Below are 12,273 nucleotides of genomic sequence, written 5' to 3' on the forward strand. Positions count from 1 at the left end.
ACAAGCTCAGCTCGTCATGAGTTACGCCTGTTGTACGCTCATGACGAGCTGAGCTCGTCATGAACCGCAGGTTTTTTAAAAAGTCAACGCACAGCGGGAAAAGCCGCCGCGCGCATGGTGTTAATGCTGCTGGCTTAAAAAACGGGAACACATTTTGGACTACTGTTAAAAATCTAAGAATAATAGGACAGCTGTTCACTCCTATAAGCTGAACCATAACAGGTGCAACCTGGGAAATGAATTTTTCTGCAATCTACCTAGCACCTGCACTAGAACGCAACTTCCATAAGCATAGGACCCCATCTAGAGTCCCAATTTCGATATCCAAGGTTGAGGAGGCCATCTGTCGGAGTGTGGGCAGCAAAGCTCCAGTCCGGATGGGTTACCCATCGACCTCATCAAACATAAACCTGATTTCTGGACCCCACTATTATTCAATGTTTTTAATAATTTAACTAACGCTTTATTGCCAAAGTCCTGGTCCACTAGCATCACTGTCCCAATTTTTTTAAAAAGGGCCAACGCTCGCAACAGAGTTGCTACAGGCCGATTTCCCTAATAGATAGCACCCTCAAAATTTTAGGTTGAGTTTTATACAATAAAATCTTAACCTGGGCTGAGGATAATTACATTTTAGTGCAATGTCAATTAGGATTTAGGAATAAAGTAGGCACAAATGAACCGTGTTCAAATCTTAACCTGATCATTGGGAAATATACCATAACACAGCACTTGCCACTTTATTTGGCTTTTATGGACTTGACCTCGGCCTTCGATTTTGTTAACCGGTCCCGTTTATGTTCCATTCTTTTAGCTTACGTCTTGGACGAGGCCCGTATGCACCTTTTGGCCTACCTACACACTGACACACGGGTCAAGATTGGTGGCAGGGGTGAGGTGTCTAATGATTTTAATGTAAGTAGAGGGGTCAGGCAAGGGTGTGCTTAAGCCCCCCTACTTTTCTCATTTATATTAACTATCTGCACAAATCATTGATCACACTCACCGATGATGTAACCATAGTCAAAGGTAAAACCCTCCCTGTGCTTTTATACGCAGATGTCCGTTTTAATTGGACGTACACCCAATGCACTACTCACTTTAGTACAGGTATTCACGGACTTTGACTGGTCTAGATTTATGCACCAATTTTAGGAAATCATTTATAATGTCCTGCGGGCCAGGGAAATACCCCTAAGCTCTATATCCGTGGGTGATCAAAAATTAACTTGCACTAGCACTTTCCTATACCTGGGGTTGGTCTTTGCTGTGAACGGCACCTGGTCTGAACATGTGTTGTTTTGTAAGAACAAGTTCTCAAAGGCTACCAATTCTATCCTCCGCCTGCCCCGCCCAATAAGATCTGGGGCAATTTTAGCGATTTTAAAGATTTTTAAATCCCAGTGCATACCCATAGCAACCTACGGAACAGAGGTTTGGTGCATTGCTAAAAGCCCCAGTTTTCAACAAGAGGAAAATATATTCTGTAGATATCTTCTGGGTGCACCAATCTCCACTCCTCAGTATATGTGCCACAGCGAACTAAAACTAAGTCACATTGAAGATTTTATAAAGGCACGCCCCACATTTTTTTGGCTAGCCATGATGAAAAATCCTGCAGCATCTCACCATGGAGATAATGGGTGATTGCATCAGCTGTGAGAAAGTGATGGATATCCCATGGCTTGCTAGGGTAAACAAGAGCCTGAAAAGTGTTAATTTTGAAGGGTTGTTTTTAAACCCAAACACAGCCGAGACTGCAGATAAAAAAAGTTCTTAGGTCAGCACTGTGTGCACTTTATAGCGCGGAAAGACTTGAGAGGGAATCAAAGAAAACAACTGTTGCTAAATTTTTACCCATTGAGCGAACTGAACACTGCTTGCCCAGCTATATCACATTACCTATGTCGCATTGGGAGAGGGGACGACTTTTTCGTTTAAGGGCTGGGACGGTAAAATACTTGCTCTGCTTTCCCCTTGGGTATAATGCAAAACTCAATTCCCTGCCATGGCCATGTGATGGACAGAGTGGTCAAACACTTTTACATTTCTTATTTTTTTGTTGTAAATACTTATATAAAATATTTAGCAGTATACTTAAATTGGAAAGTGATGAATTGATTCTGCGTGTTGGCACATTTTGCGAATAGCTACAGGGGTTTGCAAAACTATGTATAACCCATAAAGTCCATTTGTACCTTGTTCTTAACACTATAAATTTTTGACTACACTACTGTAATTGTTTTTATTGTGACGTCCATCTGTCTCTTGTTTCTTACACTATGAACTTTTGACCAAGCTATTATAATTGTTTTATTGTGATATTAATCCTTGCATGTGCTCCACTTTTATGGATACGGTGTTATCCGAATAAAGTCTAAAGTATTTTGGATTGGGTTGGATTGAAGTGGTAAATGCATTGGTATAACGTCAATGAAGAGGTTATTGTTGATGAGCTGCAGTGGTTCCCCATTTTTCCAAGCTCTTGAAGATAATCCTTTTTGCTGCTCATTCGATGCAAAGCTTGTTCATCTTTCAATGGGGACCAGGATGCTCACACAAATGCACAGGTCTTGTTAACACTCCTGACATTTTTTCAGCTCTTCATATTGAATGAAAGGTTGATGTTGGAGTCCTAATCAAAGAAGATTGGAGAGAAGCTTTAATGTCTGGCAGAGAGGTTTGAAGATTTGATCATTCAAGGAAAATCCTTTGGCATTAAGAGATTCCTCTCTGACTTCCTTTGGGTGCCACTCAGCAGAAAACTTCTTTCACCCAATCAGGAACTGTCCTGTCATCTAACGAACGTGGGGAGAGGTAGCGTGGGTGTCTAAGGGGTTTGGCTGGCTCCCTAGCCCCCAGGAACACCATACTGTAAACCATTTCACAGAAACTGTTTAGGGCAAATTTTGCGAGATGAATGGCATTAGCCATTTTATAAAAAACATTCATAGGATGTTTTTTCTTCAAAATAAGATTTTCCACGTTTGATTTAAGGTTTAGATGCAGTGTTTGCAGGTCTTACTTTAAGAAACTTTTTTTGTTTGAGGAATTTATTGCAGTACTTTATTTCAGGGGACAATATTTCTGATTTATATATTTTTTTTACATTGACAAACATTTGCTTCAGAAGCTTTTAATTGGCTGACCTCTAACCACCCCTAAAAGTGCCATCCTTCCCACACCCCTTACCACCCCATAACACCATTGATCGCTACCCCGTTAAAAACCTCTCACCAAGTGCACATGAACCCTAAAAACCCTCACCACTGCATAACTGCATAACTCTCCTATCCCTGAACGCTAATAACCCCTTTCTACACCCTGAGCTCCACCCATGCCTGGCACCTAAAAAGCCTCTCATCCCCTTAAACCTAATCAATCCATGAACCCAAACATCCCTCACTATCCCTAAACTCCATCTATGTTTGTTATTTTGGATTTTTGCTTAAAATGTATTCCTCCAATGTTCAATTTATTAGTATTTCCTTAAAATTGTTTCCTTAATGTTTTTCAGGATTTGTTTTCTCGGTTTTCGTTTTTTCATGAATTCACATACAATGCCCAATGCAGATCTTTTTCTCTTATTTGAACACATGGTTGCCAAACAATCTGCCAAAGTTCTTCTTAACTTTAGCTTTATCACTCAGCAAGGCAACACAAAATTGGAGGGTGGCCTCAGCTTTTCGGTATGGTTAGTTTACGGGCTGTTACAGGTTTGTTTTTAGTGAATCTCACTTTATGCCAGGGGCTGCCATAGTACCCAATACTGGATGCAGACCTCTGGCTGTCGGGATTTAGACCTATGTAGACACAATCTGGTAGTAAGTTTGTCTGTTTGGTGGTGGAGCTGAAGTATGCCATAAGAGACTCCTTACTGTTTTTGTTTTTTAATTTTTGCTATGCTGATTTGTGGATGCCAGTTCTCTTATGTATGATTTGATTTATTTGTAAAGCGCCTGAATCGCTCCCCCAAGAGGTATCTCCGCGCTGTAGGATTGCTACGTCACAGTATCAGTTGTCCTTTATGTTGTATACGTACCTCTGCAGATTGTAATTAACTGAAAATGCCATTGTTATATTAATAATCTGAATTAATTGTAGAACATGTTTGATCATTTAGTGGTGAAGTGAAAAATACTTTTAGACCAAGTCCAATAAAGTGCCAACAGCATAGTGTAAACAGCATAGTGGAGTAAAATGTGAAAATATCAAGAAAATCAAAATAAGATAGACAAATAAGCAGTGTCTCATTGTACATTAGTTAGTCCATAAAAAGATTAAAAAAGCAGATGACACTTCTAACATACTACTTTAAGGTGCCAGTGACTATTAGCTTGGATATAAAACAATGAGTTAACAGAGGATTATTTTAGCCCAATAAGACTTGTGGACCCAAATTGCAAACATTAACTTAGGACAACAATTTTACTGCAATTCCTAAGTAAATAAAACAAGGTTTAAAATAAATGCTGTAATATACCAAAGTGCTCTTCTTTAATAGAATGGAGCATTAATTCTAGCTACAGAGTTAAATAGTAAATAATATTCATTGCACCGAATACTTTTAAAAAAAAAAATATTTTTATTGGCATTTATAGTTTACAATGACAAATAGCGAAACAAATATATTTAGTTGGGTTGCATGCTTCATCTCTTACATCATAGTATAACGCTATCTATATATGAGTCTGGTCGATAGACCTTTTTATCAACAGTGTTAATTGGGGCTATGTAAATGCCTTACAGAACAAGGGAATAGAAACTGGGGAAGGTTCATGGAACTTCTGGGTACAGATATCAGGTGTGGCATCGGGGTGTTATGAGTCTCTCAAATCGATGCAACTGTGTACTGTTGGAGATGTGGGGATGATTAGTCTGTCTGGCTCCAACATCTGGCCGTCCAGTGTGATGTGATGTGTGGTGCGACTGACAGTCAGCATTAGGATTGTGCCACCGGGGAGGATCCATTTTGTGCAGTTGTGGTTTGAGCTAGTGGTTGTGGGTCCGTTGTTGAGTGGTTGTCGTCGCCTGGGTACTCACCGGGTGATTGCTTGCTTGAAGCAGTGTAATAATATGGCCCACTCCGTGGAGATGGGGGCTTACATATCCCCTTCACCTCCTCCTCCTCACGCAATGCCTCCTCCTCTGCAGCAGCCCATTTGTGCAGTGCTACCAGGGACCTGTGGGAGATCGCCAGTGCATGGCTATATTCCGCTTAGCTAGTAAAACAGCTAGTGAAATAAATCGAAGGTGCATTTTGTAATGTTTGTTTCTGGAAAATACCTAGCGCGCTCGCTTCCCAGGTGTTCAGGTATGTGAGCCCTGTGAGGTCTCTCAGGGAGTCTTGAATATTTTGCCAATCGGATTGGATTGTGGGGCAACTCCAGAACATAATGATGAAAATCTGCTTCCTGCGATTGGCATCCATAATCGTCCATAAGGCGTTGGAATGGTTTGATCTGTCCGTCCTCGAATAGGGACTCCATCTCGGTGATGCCACAGTCCGTCCACGTGGTTAGCATGTTAGTCGTGTAATAGTTTTTGCGTTTGGGTATCCCGACCAGCGGGAACAGAGGGAAGTAAGGGGACGTCCCCGGTGACATGCGGTGTACTCTTTGCATGCATTTGCGCACCACTGCTACTTTTAGGGGGTACTTACGCCTCGACTTAGTGCCAGGTAGCAGTAGGCGGTGGAATTCCAAATTGGGCACTCGATAAGTCATGGTGTGCGTCTCGTCTGTGTGCCTGTCTGTCGTTCAGTAGGATAACCACTGTAGTTGTGCCGCTAGGAAATAGGGTTCAAATGATGAAGCACCCAGTCCTTCCTGCGTGGTGGGTAATTGCAGTTTCTTCAAAGCTATTCTGTGTTTGTTAGATCCCCAGATTAGTGCACTGAGAAGCAAGTCTAAGTAACGAAAGAAGGTTCTGGGTGGGGTTACTGGTAAGTTCGTGAAGTGGTATAATAACTGCGGAACCATTATCATTTTAGCTAAGGCCACCCGGCCGATCGGGGCCAGTGGGAGGCTCCTCCAGAATCAGATTGCCGATCTGATGCCAGCTAGTGCCTTACAGTGATTGCCCTCGAATATGTTGGTCGAGGAATGGTAAAGACGGATCCCGAGGTAGCGGGGGGGCTTCCGCACTGTGTATTTGTTCAAGTTTATCTTTAGTCCGAAGGCTTCTGCGAATTCTGTGAGTGTTACCCAGATGGGTGTTAGATCTTCGGTGAAGTCTTGTGTATATATAGTAAAAGGTCGTCGGCATACATGGAGACGCTATGTATGGTGTCTGCAATGGGAATGCCCCAGTGTTTTCCTTCTTGTCGCAGTCGTATAGCTAGTGGTTCAACCACGAGGGCAAAGTGGAGAGGCGATGGGGGGCAGCCTTGCCTCTTGCCCTTTTGTACCGCGAACTCCGCTGAAATGCATCGCCCTATACAGACACGCAAGGTGAGTTTGGTGTATAAAAGTTGTGTGTACGCTAAGAGGATGGGACCGAATTCAGTTTGTTGCAGGACTAAAAAGAGATACTGCCAAGTGAGGGTATCAAAGGCCTTCTCGAGGTTGACCGGGGATGTGTGTCTCTTACCTGGTCTTGGACGTGGAATATACGGCGTGTATTCTTGGACATGTTTCTACTTGGGACAAAACCACACTGATCTGAGTGGATCAGGGGTCGTATAATTTGCGTGTATCTGTCCGCTAATATCTTCCAGAGGATTTTAGTCGTGGAGAGGAGTGTGATGGGGCGATAGGAGGCCATTTGTTGCGGGTCACGATTTGGCTTTAGGAAGATTACAATTACCGATCCCCGGAGGGATCTCCGCACCTCTCCCTGTTCGTGAGCGGTTGCAAACATCGCTATTAGCCGAGGGACCAGCAGGGGGGAGAAAGCTGTGTCATCCAGTGGGAGCACGTCTAGTCCCAGTGCCTTGTTGCGAGCTAGGGCATGTAGGGCTTGGGTGATGTCGGTGGATTTTATCTCCGTGTCTAGTGCTGTCCTATCTACCTTCGTATCTTTGGGGATCATTAAGGGGTCAAGGAAACAATCTAGTATGGCCTGTTCGGTCGGGGCTGTGTTACTGTAAACCTCTGCATAGTAGTGTTGGAACGCTAGGAGGATCTCGTCCTGGGATCGTACTAGAATACCGTTGGGGTCAATTACTTCCTTTATGACTTTCACGTCTGTGTCCTGTTTGGCTAACCATGCCAATAGTGTGCATGTTTTATCCCTTTCTTTATGCATCTGAGTGGCATGTGTCCTGAAATTGTACCGGCGGAGATCAGTGCAGGCAGCTTGATATTCTGTTTTGGCTTTGGCCACTAGTGTGTTACCCCTTCTGCAGACGAATTGTCCCGCTTAGTAGCCGTGGTGAGGTGCTGCTCGGCTTTAGTGAGTGCTTGTTCTAGTGTCCGTTAGACCCTTATTTGTTTAATGCATTCTGCCCGGGCCACTACTTTGAGTCCCATTCCACTTAACGTTGAGGATGCTGTGCCGGCATTATGGGTGAAATAGACTTGATGCTTTGTCCCTGTCCTTTAAATGACCTGATCTGATAAACAGTCCCGTGGTAGATGCCTGGTGGGAACAGGGGGGGTCTCCAACTTAACCGTAAGATATGGGCGTCATGGTCAGAAGTAATCCTACCCATGTAGTCTGTGTAGAATTTTGGGCAGAACTGCTGCTGAGCATAGGAATCGGTGTAGTCGGACCCGCAGGTTATGTGGGATGGAGTGAAACAAATATAGCCGGGTCTGTGGGTGGTTTCGTCACCATGCATCCGAGAATGCCCATTGTGTGACCCAGGCCCGGAATCGCTCAGTCTGCTTGTAGGCGGGAGAGTGTGTGGGTGGGGGGTTGGCTTCCGGTCCAGGGTAAGGTCCAATGTGCTATTATAATCACCATCTAAAATCCATGGAATGGAGGTAAATTGGGCCAGGATCCCGGTGAGGCGGTCCCAGAATTAGTCTTGCTCTACATTCAGGGCGTATATGCCACCAAAGAGTACTGCTTGCCCATCTAGCAGGGCGTATCTACTTTCTTTGTCCACCACCCGCTTGAGTTCCTGAAATGGAGTCCTGGTCCAAACTCAAATCAGTGCCCCGCGTGTGTATGCAAAGTATGTCGTGGCGCATATGGTTCCATGCCATTTAGTTTGAAGTTTGCCTACCTCGGTGGAGGTGAGGTGTGACTCCTGTAAGAATGCGATCATAACTTTGTGGCGTTTTGTATGAGTATACTGCAAAACGTTTGCTCGGTGTGTGGAGGCCTCTGACATTGAGTGTGAGGATGCTGATGTCCGTGTCCTGCGTGGTTATTGTCATGTATCGATATCTGTGCGCATCAGAGGGGACATGCATCTGCCGGAGCCCATTAACCAATAGCTCCCTAGTCTGGTGAGATACTCATGCAACCCATAACGTCGCTCACTCTTGTGTGTCGGGTACCCTGTCGTATGCTGTTCCATGAGGGGGGTGGGACAGAGCTGAACCGGGGCGTTAAACTGTGAAACTGGGGCCGGGAAACAGTCCCAATACCAAGGACCCATCGTTGGGAACGATATGTCCAAACCTACTCTCCCAGAAGAGGAGAGTGTGACAATATACTGTGGGGGTGGCAGTGTGTATGTGAGCGGCAGGTTGCTGATCGGGCATTTGTAGGAACAGTGGGCGTCGCACGAGACAGGTCGTAATATGGCTATGTTGCATATGTGTAGTGAGTGAGTCCCAGTTGTGCCGACCCTCGTTGAATTTTCAGTGAGGACCTCTCATGCCGGGAGGGTGCTCATTTGTCCATCCAGGATAGCATTAGTTGTCTGAGGAGTGACCAGGGGAAGTGTAACGGAGACCTCACCAGGCAGAGTTCCATCGCTGTCGTTCTCCCCTTCCAACGACAATATATGTGGGGGTCGATCTATGTCCTCTGTTGGGGGGGATGCCTGCAGGTCGATCATTGCTTGTAGGGCCTCCCGTCGTTCCTTCACGATTTGTTCCAGATCTAGAGTCTTGTGTGCGTGACCCGGTCACATTATTTGCCCCACCACGTTGTTGTTTCGGGTTTGCGCCTTTTGGTTCGCTGTGCTTTAAGATTGGGGTTTCGTGTGGTCTCGGCTCTGGATTGTTGTGAGCAGGGCCGGACCGGCCGTAGCGGGAACCAGGCAATCCCCCGGTGCGCCGCACGGGTGGGGGGCGGTTTTGGGCCCCTGGGGGGCGTTTTTGTCACCGGGCCGTTTTTGCAGCATAGCTGCAAAATCGGGCCTGCAACAAAATCGGCCGAAAAACGGCCCTGCCACAGAGCTCGCCGCCGCCCCGGGGAAGCGGGGGCGGACAAGCACTTTGCCAGGGCCGGTTTTGGTTATCAGTCCAGCCCTGGTTGTGAGCAGTGATGATCTGCCCAGTCGTGCGCTTCTTCGGTGGTGGTAAAAAAGGTAGCGGAGCCGTTATGGAGGATCTTGAGGCGAGCTGGGAAGATGAGGGAATATTGTATATTGTTCGCCCGTAGTCGCTGTTTCACGTCCAGAAACGAGGACCTTTCTTGTTGCACTGCTCGTGCGTAATCAGGAAATATCTGTTTATTTTCCACGTGCAAGGGGCTTGTCAGTCGGGCCAAACGCAACACCGCGTCCCGGTCACGAAAATGTAGGAACTTCGCCAGCATCGGTCTCTGGACGGCTCCTGGTGGCTGTTTGCGGGCCGGAACCCTGTGGGCACATTCAATGGTGAAGGATGCTGTCTGGTCCGTCATCGGGGAGAGGGGGGGGGGGGGGGGGGGGGGGGACACATTTCAGACGTTTCCATGTAATTCAGTGGATTCAAGCCTTCAATTCCCTCCGGCAGACCCATCACGCGGATGTTACAGCGTCGCGAGCCCCCTTCCCAATCGTTTGTGCGTTCTTCCATGGTGGACAAACTGTGCAAGACATCTTGTAGCGTCTTTTGGTGCGTCTTGACTGTGGGTTGTAGGTCGCCAAGCGTCTTCTCCCCATCTTTCACTTTGTCTGTCAATTTGCGATGGTCATCGCAGTTGAGGCTGATATTGGTCACCAGAGTGCCAAGCCTTTCCTCCATGGACATCCTGGAGTGTTCGATGGCTGCCAATACCTGGTCCAGTTTGTCCGAGATTGATGGGTCAGACTGTGACGTATTAGTGTTTGTCCATGCCCCGGTATTCAGCATGTTTTTCGGGGCAGACTCCCGCACTGATGTTTGCTGTGTCGCCCTCGGTTTCCCAATGTTGATGACTGTGGAGATGCCGCGAGTTAAGACGATTGGCGAAGATTACGCTGCTGGATAGGCCTCTCTCCGAGTCATGCGGTCTTCGTGGCGGGTCCAAACCCACCAGGTGAGGGGTCGAAGCAGTTCGGTGTGTGCCCGGTCAGGGAGGAGGGGGGAGGTTTTGCGTTTTGCTCTAGTGTCCAAGGCACGTCGGGTGGTGAATGCTGGCAGGATGGCTAATACTGAATTTGGGCGTTGCCCAGGGAGAAAGTCTGTGTGGAGGCCGTGGATAGTTCAGGGTCTGGGCCTCGCGACTCTTTGATGCGGTTTAACGTGGCCTGGTGCAAGGCCAGATAAGGTGGCTATGCCTCCATGTTTGTCAGGCAGCCTTTAGCCCTGTTGTGTCCAATTTCTTTTTAGCGGCAGATTGGGGGGGCGGGGGGCGGGGGGCGGGGGGGGGGGGGGAGGGGATCGCCACATGCGGGTGGGGGAACTCTCTGCTCACCTCTGTTTGGCCGCCAACATGCGCCCCTCGGGGTCCCCAGATGTCAGTCCTGCCACTCGCGGTGGACTACGGGCACCATCTTGAAGTCAGGCGGCCCGATCAGGGGGGCCGCCCAGGGAGTCACTGATGGGCCGGAGGTTGCAGCCGGCCCCCGGTTCCCAGCCACTGGCGGAAGGGGTTACCACCCCCGTTCGCCGCACACCGGGGCGCTGTTACGGGACGTTCTCCCCCCGAGAGGAGGTCCGCTCCGTTCAAAATGGCGGGTCCTCACCCGTCACTCCCCTTCGAATCCACCTTCTGCTACGTGGCTGAGTCAGTGCCCTGGTGTGAGGCCCCCTCGCTCTCTCCTCCGCTTTGGGAAGTTCGTTGCGTTTGCTTCCAGGCGCTGGTCTCAGTGTCGATTCGGTCCCCCTAGATGCACTACCAGGGATGAGCGGGCGCCATCTTGCCGCTGAGCACCAGCGTCCGGCGTTTTCGAGTTATTGCAGATTGGGCGCTCAATTTCCACAAAGTAAGGGCATCCGTGTATGCAAGGCAGATTCCGGCAGCTGGATGTTGTCTTTGCCACTCAGAAAGACGCTGGGAACCGGACAGTATGCTGGCTCGATCGCGGAGCCTCTGCAGGACACAGCTGCCATCGTAGCCTGCTTGGCCATGCCCCGCTCATTGCACCGAATACTTAAGTCGAGTTACTCCTTGCTGTATGTTTACCTGTAAGATGCTATTAACTTTGACAGTGAGCTTAAATGACGTGGCTTAAGCGAAAACCTGCTAACGTTTTTAGACAATACTGCAGTATTTAGTTTAAAGTATTCTGAAGCTAAACTAAAAACATTTCATTACAGTTCATGCATTTCCAAGATAAAAACGGATTAATTGAGGCCAGACATTGTTACTAAAGTGCAGAGTTATAAAGTACCGTTCACTGAGACGTGAAAGTGCTAGGGTTAAGTTGGGTTCATTCACCTCCCCTACCTTCACACTTCCTTGTGGAGTTCCACAGGGCTCCTCGCTAAGTCCGACCCTTTTTAATATCTATGTTTCGGACTTAGCGAGGGTTATAAAAGCATACAACATTAACCGAACAACATACGCCGATGATACACAGCTGGTATTATCCATACATAAAAACGGTCCCACGATAGCAGCAAACTTCAAAGATGGCATGAGGGCAATCAGCAGTTGGATGGCTTCCAACTGTCTAAAACTGAACTCATCAAAGACGGAAGTAATGCTGTTTGGTAAGGTTCAGCCTTTATGGTCTCCCTTATGGTGGCCGAAGGAAATGGGCACTCCACCTGAACCAGTCAGTAAAGTCAGAAACTTAGGAGTAATATTTGATGATAAACTCCTTTTTCACCATCATGTGAATTCTGTAGTCTCATCATTCAACATCTTAAGAAAAATAAAGAAACTTCTTCCATATCTTCCCACAACTACAGGAAAAATACTAATTTCTACACTGGTGTTTTCACGCACTGACTACTGCAATGCCCTCTTCCTCAATGCACAAGAAAAGGTCATCCCCAAACTACAAATGATACAGAATGC

At 47.0% G+C, this 12,273-nt stretch overlaps 1 protein-coding gene across 3 annotated transcripts in view; it reads left to right on the top strand.

The window, feature by feature from the left end:
* SENP5 (SUMO specific peptidase 5) overlaps positions 1-12,273 on the top strand; it is a 273,248-nt gene that overhangs the window by 120,194 nt on the left and 140,781 nt on the right. The gene's annotated exons all lie outside the window — the stretch shown is intronic.

This window comes from Lissotriton vulgaris, chromosome 11 (assembly GCF_964263255.1).
Source record: "Lissotriton vulgaris chromosome 11, aLisVul1.2, whole genome shotgun sequence".
Taxonomy (NCBI): Eukaryota; Metazoa; Chordata; class Amphibia; order Caudata; family Salamandridae; genus Lissotriton; species Lissotriton vulgaris.